This window comes from Helianthus annuus, chromosome 13, assembly GCF_002127325.2.
Source record: "Helianthus annuus cultivar XRQ/B chromosome 13, HanXRQr2.0-SUNRISE, whole genome shotgun sequence".
Classification (NCBI taxonomy): Eukaryota; Viridiplantae; Streptophyta; class Magnoliopsida; order Asterales; family Asteraceae; genus Helianthus; species Helianthus annuus.
In genome coordinates this window covers 62,995,453-63,008,133 of record NC_035445.2, presented here as the reverse complement: position 1 = coordinate 63,008,133, position 12,681 = coordinate 62,995,453, and the positions used below count along the sequence as shown (strand labels likewise).

Here is a 12,681-nt window from a genome sequence, read left to right as displayed (position 1 = left end):
TTACCCTAACCATATATATAGGGTGAGGTTCTAGAGTGAACATTATTGTATTTGTGAATTGAGTAAACAAATCCTGGTCATTGATTTACATCATCAAATCCTGGCCATTGATTTACATCATCAAATCCTGGCCATTGATTTACATTTATGTATTGATAATAAAGGGCTAGGATTAGTTCACTAGTGTTCACAATCAAGACGATTGTTCACAAATGAACGTAACCATATATATATAGGGTTACACTACAAAAAAAATGCCATCTAGTGGCATACAAAAAGTGCCATAGAAAAACAAGAAAGTGCCACTAAAGAACCTTGTAAGAATGGGCGGCACACAAAAAAAGTGCCACAAGAAGCGCTGACGCTAAAGCCTTTTAGTGGCACTCTTTCAATGTGTCGCACAAAGTTTTTAGGCTTTTAGTGGCACTTTTTTATCTGCCAGTACAAACTTTTGAGCTTTTAGTGGCACATATTTTTTGCAACAAAAATCACATCAAATTAAATGCCATTGACATTTATCATATTAATTTAATTAATTACAATTATCATTTATTTACATCAAAAAATAAAAACAAAATTGTAAAATGTAGAAATCATAAAATAATCACTTCAATTAAAAGTTCAATCAATCTTTCAAAGATTCCAAATATCTAATAAGTCTAATGATCAAACATATAACCAATATAAACTAACAAGTGTATGAATAAAAACTCAAAACTTCATTGTGTTCTTAAATCTCTTTCACAATCTTCATGCGAGTTAAATAATAATCGTGTTAATGTTTTCTTAGCGTATGTTTGGCATGGAGCTTTAGAAGCTTTTAGGAGCTTCTAGCTTTAAGCTTTTAAGAAAAATCTCCTACTCAATAAAAAGTCTTGTTTGGTTGAAGGAGCTTTAAGCTTTTAGGTTAGGAGCTTGAAGCTTTTGGTTGAACGCTACTACTAGTAGCATTTAGAAGGAGCTACAAGCTTTTAGAGATAAAATGACTATTTTAACCACTAAAAATAAGGAATTTTTTAATGCACCAACTTTCTGAATTTTTAGTTATGTCCATTTTGGTCATTTTATACATTTTATTAAAAGCTCCAGCTACTCTACCAAACACCAAATATATCTAAAAAGCTACAGCTACTAGCTACCAGCTACAGCTACCAGCTTCCAGCCACCAGCTACCAGCTTTCAGCTTACAGCTACCAGCCACCAGCTACTTTTGCCAAACATACCCTTAGTAGTCATACTTCCACTTCATAGTTCCCAGCACTTACTACTTATCGTTGCTACATCAGCCAACTAACTATACTCAACCTGAAATTTCACAATTCATGTTAAATTGATTAGATCTAATAACCATAGCTATCAAAGATGTAAGAGCAGTTAATAAAAGGCAAACTTACTTCTTTTGACATCACTTTAAGCTCTTCAGCCAAAAGATTGGGTGGTTTTTTCAATACCCCAGGTTGTCGGAATTGCCATCACCTAACAATAAGAGAGTTCATGAGAGTGTTTACCCTTCTGTTTATAATGAGTCGAATTGAGTTATCTTCTGTCTTAGACACGTCAATTGATGAACTAAAACATTGCTAAAAATATGGTGAATGGGTCAATAGGGTCAAAAGATGCCCAAAGTATATTCTTTAAGCATGCAATGTCTATTTTTTGTACTGATGTAGTTTTTTAATCAATTAAAACCCGCTAACTAGAAGTTAGACCTCTAGATGGAGTAATAGAACACACGCATACCTGTAAACATGGTAGGCTCTTAATATCTTGTTCGGTAAAAAAGCCACCTAGAGAAAATGCATAAGTGAATTAAACTTAATACAACACACCTTCAAAATTGTAGCATATAAGATGAGTAACGTTGGTTGCAATCAGCGGTTTTGAACTTGAGCCCCCATTTTGTCATGGTTGTCTTGGATTGTAGTGTGTGTCAGTGTTTTGGCACACCCTGTTCTTTTATTTGGTGATTTATAAAATTTACCGGGGTAACCCTTTACCCAAAAAACTTGAGCCCCCATCAATTCAACCATGGTCTGAAATATAGCACATAACAAAAGTTTCATATGATGTAAATCCATTATCTTGTATAATAAGAAAGTTTGCAGTAAAAATAGCAGATTGAAAATAGACTAACCATAATGTCCTCTCAATCTTCATGTTGATATCATGTCAAACATATAACTAGTGACGTTGCACCTGGAATCCCATTTAAATCTCTCACCGGTACGTACATTACCTAATAAAAATACAAATGCACATACTTGGTTACAAACCAGTGACCCAGTCCTGAATAGATTCATAATGTAACCTAAAACCAATCGGATTTGCGTACTGACTGAGGTTGTATCCACAGGCGCTTCGACATCATAACTGTGATCAACCCACAGAGTAGAGACTAATATCTTTCCATCTTGTCTGGCAGCAACACATAGGGGATCATCCTACAAAACAAAACACAGATGTATATTATAACTAAAGTATATTATAACTAAAGTATCAGTTATTTAAAATGTTGCATACATTATACCAACACAAACAAAAAAAAGGCCAAAACAAGGAAACACACGTTAGGGGAATTACATAAACAAGTTTATCCACAATAACATGATTACAATTTGGACCATATTGACCAGCATCAACCCCTCCACCATCAACAAGCTTCCGAGAAACCTGCAAATTAAAAAAAAAAACACAGGCGTCAAGTTTAGATTGTAACCAGGCATGTAAACAAACCAAACGTTCATGAACTATGCGTGAACTTGTTCAGCGGGAAGTTCGTTTATGTTTGTTTATTAATAAGAGGATATTCATGAAGGTGTGGATTAAACGAGAGAGCTAGTTTGAAAGCTTTTCAGATCGCATCGAAACGTTAATCTCGGGTTTGTCATTTCTGATTTAAACCTAACCGGATTCTCACGTAAAAGAGAAGAGATTAGAGATGTAACTGAGACCAATCCCGAGCCTGATAATACTTGAGCTCCGCTTGTGAGTTCGGCTCAAAACACAGCCTGTAGGTTCAAGATCGGCTCATGAAAGACTCGCTTGTCTGAGGAGCTTAAACATGCTAGCTTGGCTGATGGCTCTGTAAACAGGAAGTACAAACATTATTTTTTGTTATAATCCATCACGCATTAAAAAGGCTGTAAATTTAAAAAGATAATATTTATTTGTTAAATACCCATTATAAGTAAATTTAAAAGTGCTATTATGTTGATGGAGTTGAACTCACAAACAACCTTTATGGCGCCTCATTCAGAATTTTAATTTCCTTCGGTTAGAGAAGTTCTTGAACTTAAAGTAAGTAGTAAATGTAGTAGAAGATATAATGAAATTAACGTAAAGTTATATAAGAAAATTGTTTACATTCATTGATGGCTTTTTCATGTATATAGCTAGTTTTATACCACATGTAAAATAGAGCGTTTTTATTGTTGGCAATAAGCCGGCTCTGAGAATTCGTGTACCCTATTCGAGCTCGATAAAATGTGCTCTTAGGCCTTAACGAAATTGGGTATTGGGCTCACTAAAGGTCTAAACCTAATGTCAAAGGGGTTAATAACTAATCTAAACCATAAGAATAGTTTTGTAATGGGGCATATGTTTGTGTTTGTATGATTGTACCCTATTAAAAAAATATTTTACATATACATATCAGGTTTTTTCATAAAAAAATGTGCCCTCGAAACATCGGGCCTGGCCGGTGGTCCTCCCAGCCCACCCTCAGGGCCGACCATGGCTGGCATGTACATCTCTTTAAACATAATCAGTGACACTAGAATCTAATGACAGCCGTTCTCCATATTGACACCAAACCCAAAATCAATTGAAATATTTATTCAATGAGGGTTCGGGTCAAAATAATTATAATTAAACTGTAGCACTTGGCCTTTTCAGTTGATTTTGTACCATAATCAACTCACTACCCAATGCTCTTTATACTTGCTAAATAATAATGCACATATAACTCTAAACACAATCGCAAATCCAAGAAACACAAAATTTATTCAATCTCCAACAGAAACAAAAGATATAGCTTTGCATATGTAAATTGTAATGTTGGTGTGAGACGGTGGTGGATCCAAAAAAATTCGTCAATGGGGGCAAAATGAGTCGGGTCAAAAAGAATATATTAAACCGTAGCATAAAAATAAGCATGCATTGATGCAAGAATTTAAAGGAATATGTGTTGGATTCTGTATGCCCAAGACACATATTAAATTGATGTGGCTAGTACGTTATGATCCAAGTCGAGTCATACCCAAATACAAGCTAGACAAACACTTATAATATTTATTTATGATATGATCAAACAAATAAATATTAATACTTATAATATTTAGAAACTGGTTTTCTAAATAATTGCACTTGAGAAACTAATAAATTATATGGATAATTTATTTTTGAGAGAATATTTTATTTTGTTATTTAATGGGTTAAATAACATTTTAAAATGTTGAGAAATGTTGCATAAGTCTTGTAACATGTTGTGTTATATTTATAAAAGTTATAAATAAATACAAGACTAAATTTAAAGGAAAATTTTGAAATTTTGGGTTGGAAAAACATTAAATGGCCAGCCCATTTATGGCTTCCCAGGCGGGTTTCCACCACTTAAAATGCATGCAACACATCTCTTCCAAGATACATTGAATGATGATTCTCTCTCCTACTTTCTCTCTCATCCTTTTAATATTTCATTTTGTATGACAAATGAATATAAGAGATGAACTTGAAAGAAAAAACACTAGAGAATGCTCTCTAAAAATCGGCCAAGATGGGTCTTTCAAAAGAGTTTTTCAAGTTTGAAAAATCAAGTGCAAGAACTCCATAATCTTCTCTATAATTTTTGGCCATAGTGGTAGATTTAGAGGGATTTTTCAAGTGAGTTCATGAGTGTAAAATCCTAGCTAAACTTAAAGTGTTTGTTGGAAGGCTTGGGGTATACAAGCTTGAGGTATTCTACACTTGAAGGCTACCATTCAAGAAGCATCATTTTCTTCATTTCTTTTACTCCTTGGAAGGTAGTATTCTTGAAACACCCTATGGTTGTGTTTTATTTTTGATAGCATGCATGTTCATATATGGATCCGGGTATTGGGTTTTACATATAAAATGAGTTTTATATCTTGTAATTAACATGTTTTAAATAATCTTTCTGCTGCGTTTTTATTTTATAAGGATAAAATAACTTTGATAAACATGTGAAAAAACCCAACAATTTGAACTTAATTTAAACAAAATGTCAACAAGAAAACAGAGAAGACAAAACTTACCTGATATTCACTGTTATATCCATTTTATCACATATGAGAACCCAAATCTTGATTCTTGCTTTACCAAGTTTGTCAATGCATTCAGGTACCTGATAAAAAATTAATACAAACACCCGTTTAAATGTCATTCATCAACAGTAGTGGCCCCAAGAAGTATCAAGCATCTTCATTTTCATTCATCTCTTTTAACAAATTCAGATGGATAATACTTTGGGCACTTGTAACTGAAAATCCAAGAAAATACGTCAGAGAACGATGTTGATGCAATAATTCTAAGTAATCGAAACCAAATAATGATGTGTGAAGTATACCATGTTGTTACTTATTAGTTAATTTCTCTAACATCTCATAGGTTTGGATTTAATACAGATGCCAACATTTTGGTCGCATGAAACATGGCTGCTTAGGTAACATACTAGCCGCAACCAGCTGATTATCAAAAGTAAACTTGTTTATGTAACTTTACTATATCTAATTATTATCTAATAGATCACATTTCAATTTTCATTATAAAGAATTATTTAATTATGAATGCTCAGTGTCATTATCCCATACATCACATTCAAACAGCCCTGAAAAATCATTGCCCTTCCTATATAGATATTTTGAATTACAACGGACGCAATGATATAAATTAAGCTATGTTTATGCATTAGTATGTGTGTTCATATTTTCACTTATTGGATTACAAGTGTGTCAAGAAATATCACTGGTTCAGCAAAACCGAATTCATACAACGGATTACATGAACAATATTCAAGAAAACCAGAAGCTAAATCAAGTCATCAAGAAAAACGGGCAGGCAGGGTAACGGGTCAGAACGAAGTCGCTTTAAAAATGCTCATTTAGTTCGGGTCAAAATGGGTATTGCCAGGTGGAATCGGTCCGTTCTAAAAATAGTCAATTTGGTTAGGGTGATAAGAAGAGGTTTTAAGAAACACAATAATCTATCATCAAAACCCAAAAGTTCTTCATGAACATAAGTACATAACAAGATTACATCAAGAAAGCAACAAATTTGGTGCAAGTTAAGAACAAACCTGTGGTAAATAAATTAATGAACATCAGTAACATCAATAACCAAATTAACTTAATTTTTTCAAATAACCAAATTCCATTGTCTTACATACTAAATCTATACTGTAATTCAGTTCATCTAAGACACTTTACCAAAACAGAGAATAGATTGCGAGTTTTTTTTTGTGGTGACTGTCATCGAGTACCGACTAACAAATCGAGTACTAAATCGACTTTCACGAGAAGCCCGTGAACTTGCAGCCCGAATTTAAAATTCTTGTTATCCGAACAAACAGATAACACAGAAACAAACGTGACAGTATTCACGTCGTGGGCTGATCGTTGCAGCATTTGTTTAAAAACTTTAAAGACGGGTTCAACAATCTGATTCTGCAATAAACTGGTAATATACGCGTTACAGCAAGCTACAATTTTTCAACCAATTTGTTTAAAAACAACCGATGCAGTCAGAGGCTGTTTGCAGTTAAAGTACATTGTAACAAGTGAGGTTGCTACATAAATATCGGTTTCAACGCCAATCTTAACAGCCCAGCAATGAACCTGCTGGCCATCTTTAACCGAAACGTCACAAACCGACAACAAGCTAGCAACTGTAACTGAATCGGGCCTTAGTTTAAACTCGCTAAACCGTTTAAAAACCTCAAAAGCCTTCTTGTAACACCCATTCTGACAAAACCAAGAAACAACAATGTTAATTGAAGTGGTATTTGGTTCAGTAATTTCGTCGAACACCTTGAGTGCACTATATAGAAACTGATGTATAAACTTCATGTACATGTCTGTAAGGGCTGTAGCGGTGTATATATGTGAATTGAACCCAATTTTTGTAAGATTGAACACTACAGTGCACCTCAAAACAGAAATTGCACACAAATCCATCAACAATTAGAAAGAAAACAAGGAGCGCAACAATTAAAATTAGAGATTTATGATTGATTACATACCAAATTGATGTCGGGATTTAAACAGGAGCACAATCGTCTTTGGTTGGTGTAGTCGTGAACCGGTAGTATTCAAACAGAGTGAACGCAATGGACGAGATTTTGGAGATATAAAAATTAGAGTGGGGAAATTGGTGGAAATTGATGAGGGGTTAAGGGAATTAGCGGGAATATGAAATGATTTGGGGGAGGGAAATTGATTTTTGGTGAAAGAGAAGAAATTTCTAGCGAAATTTTTAGGTTTCAAAGAGGGAAATTGTGAAAATTTTAAACGAGTTGTTCAAAATTTTTTGTGGTATATATAAAGTGCCATTAAAACATATAGAAAATTTTGGTGGTATATGCAAAATGCCATTAAAAGCCTTAATTAGTGACATAAAAGTTAAATGCCACTAAATGTAGGTGTTAAATGCCTAAAGTGCCATTAAAAACAAAAATTAGTGGCACAAAACCTAAATGTCATTAAAAATGCGTGCCACTAGATGGCTTTTTTTGTAGCGTTAGGATCGTGTGAGAAGCACTAGGGTAATTGAGAAACATTCTGGACTACACATTTTCCTAAGTTTTTTCGTAATATACATATATGTATAGTTACAAATTGATGATATACATATGTGTATAATTCAAGATTTGACAATACATATATACGTATAAAGTCAATTTTAAACTATACATATGTGTATATTACAAAAAACTTAGAGAAATGTGTGGCTTAGAATGCTTTTCAAGTTTCTCAAATAGGGTGGACTTCTCTTTGGATCCCTACCTTATATACACATATATATATATATATGTGTATATATATATATGTATACACATATATATTATATATATATATATATATATATATATATATATATATATATATAGGGAGCCGCTAGAATGAAAACCACCCCGAGTTGTAAGAACCGCGAGAACTACACCCCACGGGTGGGCGTTCACCATGATTCTTTTTTTTTACAACTAGATGTGTGTATTATAAACACAGCCGTAAAAAAAAATTTTAAACGCCGCGGCCGAGGGGGTAGTTTTTTACACCACAAGTTTGGTGAAAAAAAAAAGAAAAAAGAAAAAAATTAAAAACACCAAACTTGTGGTGTAAAAAACTACCCCCTCGGCCGCGGCGTTTAAAATTTTTTTTTACGGCTGTGTTTATAATACACACATCTAGTTGTAAAAGAAAAAATCATGGTGAACGCCCACCCGTGGGGTGTAGTTCTCGCGGTTCTTACAACTCGAGGTGGTTCTCATTCTAGCAGCCCCCTATATATATATATATATAGGACTCGGTTCAAGGAGGATCCACTACTAGTTGCGAGAACCATGAGAACTCTCCCCATCCAATAGAATTTTAACATATCACCTATAATCAATTTAATTCAAAAGGGTATTTTAGTCTTTTTTCTAAATGTCACATCCCATCTCTCTTATCTCTAAAACACATCACATCATCATTTATATATTTGACATAACAATATCTCTCTCATTTCATCTCTTTTATATTTTTTATATTTAAAATTGGGAAAAAAATCTTAGGTTTTAAATTCAAACACCAAAAGTATTACATAATTTAGAAAATACAAAAATATCAAAAATGATATCTATTTCTTTTTGCTCTAGTTTCCCTAATTATCACATAATGTTTTTTTTTATAAAATGCAAGCTATATTAGTCTTATATGTTTATAAGAAAATGCCAAATTATTGAAAATGATATCTATTTCTTTTTGCTCTATTTTTCCTAATTCCGGCATAATTTTCTTTATAAAATGCAAGCTATATTTGTCTTATATGTTTATTGAGAATAGTTAATGATGTGTGTAAAATGCAACATATCAATTACATCAAATAAGGCATAAAACTAACCCTTTTTAAGTACTAATGTTGGAAAAAGAGTTTTTTTTTGTCTTCCTTTTGTATTTTCAGGATGAAATGAGCTCAAATTCACAAAAGAAGCAAAAAGACAGCTAATTCTAACATAAATACAAGGAAAGGGATAAAAGTAGACTGCCCGAACCCTCAACGGCATCCTCCCAAGTAAAAAAGAGAAAACAGAAGCCTGAACACGCCCCGTGCTCAGCCAGCACGGGGCCGTGCCCAAGAAGCAGCAGAAAAGACAAACCTGTAGAAGCTTCTATTGCCCATCACGGGGCCGTGTCCAGTGAGCACGGGGGCGTGGCGAAAGTACAGCAGGCGCATTAATTGTAATTGCGAATTACAATTAATGAAGAGAGAGAGTGTCAGACGGGCACGGGGGCGTGTCCAGAGGACACGGGGCCGTGCCCAGCCTTCTGTTCAGCCTATAAATAGGAGTGCTTGGTTTCATTCCAACTCATCCCTTGGCACACCACCTCTCTCACACTTCATCCACCATCCACCACCACCATAACACCATCATCCACCACCATCATCCATTGTCCATCGTAGAGTGTGTGAGTCGTCTCGGGATCCAAGATTGATAGTAAGAGTTCTTGACAATCAAGGCCATGGTTGCCTAAGTCTCTTACATCACTTGGTGAAGACAAGTGTTTAAATAATACTTTTTATTTTTAATCTTTTGCACTTTTTATTTGGTTTTGTATTAATGACTTTAATAACTAGTTGCTTATGTTGAAGGTGATCTTTCCTTATCGTTTGTCCGTGGTGTCTTGGCATTATTTTACTGTCTATATAAAATAAAAGATTTTCACCATTCATATCTCCACGGTCTATATGGAGGTATGTTGGCTACCTGGTCGGGGGTTAAGGGAACGGTTTGGTAAGGGTCTTGCCCTTGTTCAGCGTTTAGAGGTCCTGCAAGGGACCTGGGTCAAATTTAGTAGGATCTCCTTCAATGCCCATAGGTATTGGATGGCGGGGATCCAAACTCTTTGACCCCCTCATAAGTTAACTACTATTAATACTATAACCCGGCTATTTAGGACTGTATCCCTGCTGACTCAGACTACTTAGCCGAGGGTAACGTCACCGCCAAAAGCGGGGCCTACCATAATTTGCATTAATAACTTAATTCATTATCTTCCAATAATCCAACCCTTTAGGATTGTATCCTTGCTGACTCAAACTACTGGGTTGAGGGTAACGTCGCCTTCAAAAGAGGGGCCTACTACAATAACTAAGATAATCTCTTAAACAAGTGCAAAAGTGCGAAAATAATCAAAGGTTATACTAATACACGAGTCGGATCCAAGTGATTCATCTTGTCTATCTGTTTTTATTTTATTTTTCAGCATTTAGTTTGTTTTTATTTTATTAGTTTAAAAACATTTTTCTAACTTTTTGATTTGATTAGACGTTGAGGATAAACCGGTATTTAAAGCTCTTGTGTCCTTGGACGACCTCGGTATCTTACCAACACTATACTACGTCCACGATGGGTGTACTTGCCCATATGTGTGTTTAGTGTTAGCGAATATCGTGATTTATAAATTTAAAACTTGGCTAAAGGTGTAAAAAGGGCTTAATTATATATCTAAATTATATACACACCAACACACATCAGTTAACATTTGATGACTTTGCACTACCACTTTTTAAAAAACATTCGACAACGTACGTAAAAAAAGTTTTGACAAAGTGCGTAAAAAAGTTTTGACAACGTGCATAAAAAAAGTTTGATAACGTGTGTAAACATTTCCACGAACTGAGTATGAGAACACCACTATGTAAAAAAAATAAATAAAAAAAATGTTTTGACAAGGTGCGTAAAAAAAGTTTTTTTACGCCCCTGATGGCCGACCCGAGCTCCTCTAAACATCACGCGTAAATCTAATTTTCAAACGTATGTCATAGAAGGCGTAAAATAGTTTTTACGTACGTTTGAAAAATGTTTTTACGTAAGTTGTCGAGTGTAAATTTTTTTTTGAACACGGTGTCAAATGAAAAAGAAAGTTTTCTTACGCCCCTAATCGTCGGTCCGAGCTCCTCTAACGCCACACGTAATTCTATTTTTCAAACGTATGTAAAACGGCGCGCGTAAATGTTTAGTGTTTACATACGTTTGAAAAATTGTTTCTAGTACGTTGTCGAATGTAAAAAAATTTCGCGCACGGTGTTGAGTGTAAAAAAAATTCATGCACGGTGTCGAATGCAAAAAAATGTTTTTTTTTATTACACACGATAAAAAAATTTTCTTTTTACGCCCCTGATCTCCGGCCTGAGCTCCTTTAAACGTTTGTGGAATGTAAACGCTCTGTTTTTTTCTTTGATTTTCGTAGGTGTTGGGGCGTTTACGTTCAAATGACGAGGATAACGAACAAGAAAATGAAGATTAAGATCAGAGATTGAAGACGTTTTCTTTTTATACATGTAGTGTAATTTTTTTAAAAAAATCACGTGTTATAATTAATTCTTTTTTCTTTAAATAGATAAACATAATTAATGATGACATGAAGAGTGATGTAGATTTTCTAAAACACATTTCATGTACTACTTATTTTTTTTTAATCAATAAAATCACTAAAAGACAAATCAAATTTAAATAATTCAATCTTAATCACTCATACATAAAAGATCTAAGATGGATAATGGTTCCTACGGTTTTCGTATCTAAAAATGGTTCCTATTTTACCCCATCCCTATATATATTATGTAATTATATAAAAAAGGAATATTACATTAGTTTAGTATATTATGTAATTGTTAGGAGACATTATCTAATATTCTATTCAGTATTTCCGTACAGTTATCTCTGTATTTATATCAACTATAATGTAATACAAAATACCTATAATATTTTTGGTTATTCAACGATATTATATAATTCAAATAAAAAGAATGCTAGAGGATATTTCTGGCATCTAACATGCAAACGTATATATAAATAATTTAGAACATATAAGAATTCTAAGGATACATAATCTTCTATATTCATTCGAAGTTGTAGATCGTGTTTCCCCTAGAACCATACATTTTTCAACCATTTTGTCAATTTTGGTAGTATACAAAAGCGCACGAAACTTGCTGACATCTAAAACAATATAAAGACCTGCGGTAGCTTTTATATAAACATTTCTAAATCATGTATTAAAATTCAAAAATATTAATTTTAACATTTAACTGGTATTAGCTTGGTTTTTTTCTGACACTTATCACCTAAATACGGTAGAATATTATTACCACGCCCTTTTTATAAAAAAAATAGTAATAATAAAAATCGAATTAGGTCACGAATTGTTAACCAGCTTCTACAGTGGACCATCAAAATTTACAGACTCCTGTGGCACACTGATAGACATTCTATTCCATTCCACTATTTTATTACTTGTTAATTATAGAAAAACGATTTATGATTATTATTACACCCAATATAATTGTACAGAGGGTAAATAAAATATAATATGGATACATTTTAAATGGTTTGAATGTATTCTTGATAATTCATCTACTAATCGAAGTCTAAATATAATTGAGGGTTTTAGACTAGTGACA

General features: G+C 33.6%; 1 long non-coding RNA gene across 1 annotated transcript; it reads right to left on the bottom strand.

The window, feature by feature from the left end:
- Positions 1–1,224: 1,224 nt before the first annotated feature.
- On the bottom strand, positions 1,225–1,824 carry LOC110902707. The gene is made up of 3 exons (XR_002571346.1): positions 1,741–1,824; positions 1,395–1,476; positions 1,225–1,305 (listed from the first exon to the last, which is right to left on the bottom strand). It is a non-coding gene; the product is annotated as an uncharacterized LOC110902707 (long non-coding RNA).
- Between the last annotated feature and the right edge of the window lie 10,857 nt (positions 1,825–12,681).